This window comes from Buteo buteo, unplaced genomic scaffold (genome assembly GCF_964188355.1).
Source record: "Buteo buteo unplaced genomic scaffold, bButBut1.hap1.1 HAP1_SCAFFOLD_83, whole genome shotgun sequence".
NCBI classification, from domain to species: domain Eukaryota; kingdom Metazoa; phylum Chordata; class Aves; order Accipitriformes; family Accipitridae; genus Buteo; species Buteo buteo.
Window position 1 is genome coordinate 177,501 of NW_027439247.1, and position 5,530 is coordinate 183,030.

Consider the following 5,530-nt stretch of genomic DNA (forward strand, 5'->3'; position numbering starts at 1 on the left):
TCAGCGGGCGCTGCCTGTGGGTCTGGATCAGTCAAATCGTAGAGCGGGAGGTGCCACGGGCCACCCAGCTCCAGACAACGATTCCCTTGAGGAAGGTAACGGGACCGGGGGATGGCCACAGCAGGCTCAACTCCCCCAGCTCCTCCAGCGTTCGAGTGCCGGCAACCACCACCGGCTGCCGGTCTTTGCCCGCCCCACAGGCAACCGCTTGCCGTCGGGGAAAAAAAAGGCACCTGGACCCATGCCGCGCACGGGTGTTCGGGGCCTGGGGGAATGCCACAGAAGCGAGACAACCCCAGCCGCCTGCGTTCGACTTGCCAGCCACCAGGTACAGCCGCACTTTTCTTCCCGCTTCGCGGGCTCCAGCTTAAGGCCGGAGAAAACGCGATGAGGTGCCGCCACCTCTAACCCGGTACAGCGCTGCAGACCTTTCCACCGAGCCCTCCTGCAACCAGGCAAGCCGGGGCAGGCCGGACACCACAGGCCGCCCACGCGTGGCTCATGCCGGCAGAAACAGGACGAGGCGCTGCAGCCTCTCACCTGTGCCATCATCGGGCCCTCGGGGGCTGGGGGAAGCTGCGGCACGCACGAGAACCCCCAGCCGTCTGCATCCGGCTGCCAGCCACCGGGACCGGCTGCCGCTTGCACTCTGCCCAATTCGTGCATGGGCTCCAGCTTAAGGCCGGAGAAAACGCGATGAGGTGCCGCCACCTCTAACCCGGTACAGCGCTGCAGACCTTTCCACCGAGCCCTCCTGCAACCAGGCAAGCCGGGGCAGGCCGGACACCACAGGCCGCCCACGCGTGGCTCATGCCGGCAGAAACAGGACGAGGCGCTGCGGCCTCTCACCTGTGCCATCATCGGGCCCTCGGGGGCTGGGGGAAGCTGCGGCACGCACGAGAACCCCCAGCCGTCTGCATCCGGCTGCCAGCCACCGGGACCGGCTGCCGCTTGCACTCTGCCCAATTCGTGCATGGGCTCCAGCTTAAGGCCGGAGAAAACGCGATGAGGTGCCGCCACCTCTAAACCCGGTACAGCGCTGCAGACCTTTCCACCGAGCCCTCCTGCAACCAGGCAAGCCGGGGCAGGCCGGACACCACAGGCCGCCCACGCGTGGCTCATGCCGGCAGAAACAGGACGAGGCGCTGCGGCCTCTCACCTGTGCCATCATCGGGCCCTCGGGGGCTGGGGGGAAGCTGCGGCACGCACGAGAACCCCCAGCCGTCTGCATCCGGCTGCCAGCCACCGGGACCGGCTGCCGCTCTGCCCGCTCCAGCTTAAGGCCAGAGTCAAAGGACGAGGTGCCGCCACCTCGCCCGCCCATCACCAGGCCCTCAGGAGGCGGCAGCAGCCGCGGCGGGCTGGATGCTCACGGGCAGCTGCCCTCGCATATACCAGCGCTCCACCTTTGCCATCATCGGGCCCTCCGGGGCCGGGGGAAAGCCGAGGCAGGCTCGGCTCCACCCGGTCTTCCAGCGTTCGAGTGCCGGTGGCCGCCGCCGGCCACCGGGCTATGCCCTGCGGAATCCACCTTTGCACCTCTCGCACCACTCGGGTCAACAGCCACCGCCAGCCTGCCAGACCCTCGCAGGCGCCCGGCTGGCTTACTTGGAAAACACCGGGAGAGACCAACCGGCCGAACAGACAGTAAACGAGCCGAACCACCAGGCAAAACCACCACCACAACGGCCGCCCAGCGCTCCACTTCGCCGGCTGAGCCGTAAGCCTTGCAGCCGCTCACTAGCGCTGCTCCGTGCACGAGTCACCACTACCTCCTATAGTACGGGAGATCACGTCCCCGCCCCCGGCCGGCTCCAAGAGTGCCGTCCCTGCCCACCGGGGAGACCCGCCAATGACACCGACTTTTACGATGACGTAACTGGAGGCAGCGAAAAACAGCGACCCCTTGGCCAGCTCCGAGAAAGTGGCGGGGCTATCAGGTCTACCTCCCCGCCCCCGAAATGCGGCTAAGTCCCGCCGGAGCCGGGTAGACCTGGCGGCTCTTTTCACCGGCCGCTGCGGCAGCGACACCCCGCGTCCTCCGGGCGCCGCCGGCGGCCGCGCCGGCCTCCGGAGCCGGGTAGACCTGGCGGCCGCCCGCGGAGCCGGGTAGACCTGGCGGCCCTTTTCACCGGCCGCTGCGGCAGCGACACCCCGCGTCCTCCGGGCGCCGCCGGCGGCCGCGCCGGCCTCCGGAGCCGGGTAGACCTGGCGGCCGCCCGCGGAGCCGGGTAGACCTGGCGGCCCTTTTCACCGGCCGCTGCGGCAGCGACACCCCGCGTCCTCCGGGCGCCGCCGGCGGCCGCGCCGGCCTCCGGAGCCGGGTAGACCTGGCGGCCGCCCGCGGAGCCGGGTAGACCTGGCGGCCCTTTTCACCGGCCGCTGCGGCAGCGACACCCCGCGTCCTCCGGGCGCCGCCGGCGGCCGCGCCGGCCTCCGGAGCCGGGTAGACCTGGCGGCCGCCCGCGGAGCCGGGTAGACCTGGCGGCCCTTTTCACCGGCCGCTGCGGCAGCGACACCCCGCGTCCTCCGGGCGCCGCCGGCGGCCGCGCCGGCCTCCGGAGCCGGGTAGACCTGGCGGCCGCCCGCGGAGCCGGGTAGACCTGGCGGCCCTTTTCACCGGCCGCTGCGGCAGCGACACCCCGCGTCCTCCGGGCGCCGCCGGCGGCCGCGCCGGCCTCCGGAGCCGGGTAGACCTGGCGGCCGCCCGCGGAGCCGGGTAGACCTGGCGGCCCTTTTCACCGGCCGCTGCGGCAGCGACACCCCGCGTCCTCCGGGCGCCGCCGGCGGCCGCGCCGGCCTCCGGAGCCGGGTAGACCTGGCGGCCGCCCGCGGAGCCGGGTAGACCTGGCGGCCGTTCGGTGCCCCTTGGGCGGGGGGGGGCGGGGGGGGCAGGTGCGCCTGTTTTTGGTTCGTTTTTTTCGGTTTTTTTTTTTTTTTCTTTCTTTTGAGATTTTAGCAAATCTGATTAAAAGGGCCACCCTCTCCCGGTTCTCCCGGACGGCATTTCTTTCCCCCTCCCGTTCCCGAGTTTGAACCACTTCTACTCCAAGGGAGCACGTTTAAACGTACCGTCTGATGCAAGAGTTATTTCACCTTTATTGATTCCGGCGGGAAATATTAATACAATATTAACGACAACCAGTTTTCAAAATAATTTTTGTTTCCTGACACACACACCCCCCCCCCCCACCCTCGTCGTTCTCATGCACGTGCACGCACCTATTCCGAGCCGGTGGCTGCCAGGCACTTGCCAGCTTCACCACACCAGCCAGCCCCTCTGCTCCGCTGCTGCCCCCCCCCCCCCAACCATATTCTGTCGGCGGGGTCCGGGCAGAGGTGGCAGCCCCCGGCACAAACTGCCTGGCTCCCCGGCGCGAGTTCGCTGTTCACTGGGTGCCTTCAGGACTGGTAGCCCCTTGCCAGGTTCAGGTTCGGGTCCCGGCGCTGCTGGGTACTCGCCGACTTTTGGTTTTGGTTTTTGCGGTCTTGGGCTTTTTTTGGGGGGTTGTTTTTAATTTTTCTCCCCCCCCCCCCCCCCGCCTGGTTTTTTTTGGTGTTTTTTTGACGTTTTCCTTTTTTTAATAAAATAAATACTTTAAAATACATATCTGCGATCCTGCAGGCACTGCCACCCCCCCCCCCCCCGGTGACACACGCGCGCTCAGAGGCGCGCGCGCACACACACACACACACACACACACACACACAGAACGCGACGCAGGCACACACAGCTACACGCACCCCTGCACGGGTGTGCTCCCCCTCCCTCCCCGCGCTGCAGTCCCGGACCTGCAGGCCAGTAGGTGCAGCCCCCCCCCCCCCCCCTCCCCCGGCCCCACCCGATCGCAGACTTTCCGGCGCCCTGGAGACGGGGGGTTGGGGGGCGGGTGGGGTGGTCTGCAGCCCGGCAACGGGGCCCCCGGAAACTGTGGTGTTTCCCGCCACGGCAACGGTCTGCTGCTCAGTCGCGGCGGCAGCAGCGGCGGGGAAAGGAGGCTAGAAAAGAGGGGGGGCGAGAGCGGCTGGCGAGCAGGCGGGGAGCCTGGCGCAGAGGTAGGCTGGCGAGGGGGGACGGTGTGTCTTTTCGGAGAAGGCTTCTGTTTGGATCGGTTGGAGTTTTATTTTTTTTTACTTCTCTCCCCCGTCCCCGTCCCCGTCCCCGTCCCCGTCCCCCCCGGTCGTTTAGTTTTCCCCCCGCGGCGGGGGCGGGCAGGAGTGGAGCAGGGCGAGAGCGGCTGGCGAGCAGGCGGGGAGCCTGGCGCAGAGGCAGGCTGGCGAGGGGGGACGGTGTGTCTTTTCGGAGAAGGCTTCTGTTTGGATCGGTTGGAGTTTTATTTTTTTTTACTTCTCTCCCCCGTCCCCGTCCCCGTCCCCGTCCCCGTCCCGTCCCCCCCGCCCCGGTCGTTTAGTTTTCCCCCCGCGGCGGGGGCGGGCAGGAGTGGAGCAGGGCGAGAGCGGCTGGCGAGCAGGCGGGGAGCCTGGCGCAGAGGCAGGCTGGCGAGGGGGGACGGTGTGTCTTTTCGGAGAAGGCTTCTGTTTGGATCGGTTGGAGTTTTATTTTTTTTTACTTCTCTCCCCCGTCCCCGTCCCCGTCCCCGTCCCCGTCCCCGTCCCGTCCCCCCCGCCCCGGTCGTTTAGTTTTCCCCCCGCGGCGGGGGCGGGCAGGAGTGGAGCAGGGCGAGAGCGGCTGGCGAGCAGGCGGGGAGCCTGGCGCAGAGGCAGGCTGGCGAGGGGGGACGGTGTGTCTTTTCGGAGAAGGCTTCTGTTTGGATCGGTTGGAGTTTTATTTTTTTTACTTCTCTCCCCCGTCCCCGTCCCCGTCCCCGTCCCCGTCCCACCCCCCCGGTCCTTTAGTTTTCCCCCCGCGGCGGCGGCGGGCGGGAGTGGAGCAGGGCGAGTGCGTGGCTGGCTGAGAAAGAAAGGCGGGAGCGGGGCCACGGGTGCGGCAGGATAGGGACTCGGCAGCTGGGGTTTAGAGACGGCAGGGCACCGGGGGGGCTCCCCTCTCCCGCCCGGGCACGGAGCCGGCAGGGACGCCGCAGGGTCCTAAAGTCTCCCGCCTTCCACCACCGGGGGCGGCAAGCCTGGTGGCGGAAGGGGGGAGCAGGGGCAGCCAGGAGCCGGCAGGGACGCCGCAGGGTCCTAAAGTCTCCCGCCTTCCACCACCGGGGGCGGCAAGCCTGGTGGCGGAAGGGGGGAGCAGGGGCAGCCAGGCTCGGCGCGAACTGCGTGGCGGGAGGGCGGGGGGGCGGTGTGTGTGTGCGTGCAGCGGCGGGCCCGGGGTGACGGGGGTGGGGGGTGTCGGCCCGGGGCCCTGTTTCGGGCGGGGGGGGGGGGGGGCTGCGCGCGTGTGCGTTTTGAGCGCACGACTGTGAGCGGGGCAGCGGGTGGAGGGTTTGGGCTGGGGGGGGCCGGTTGCGGGGGGGGGGTGCGCACGTGTGTAGCCCCGTGCGAGTGGGTGCGGTGGCGGGCGGGAGGTGTTTGGGGCGGGGACTCGAATGGGGGGGGGCAGTGCGTGCGTGCGCGT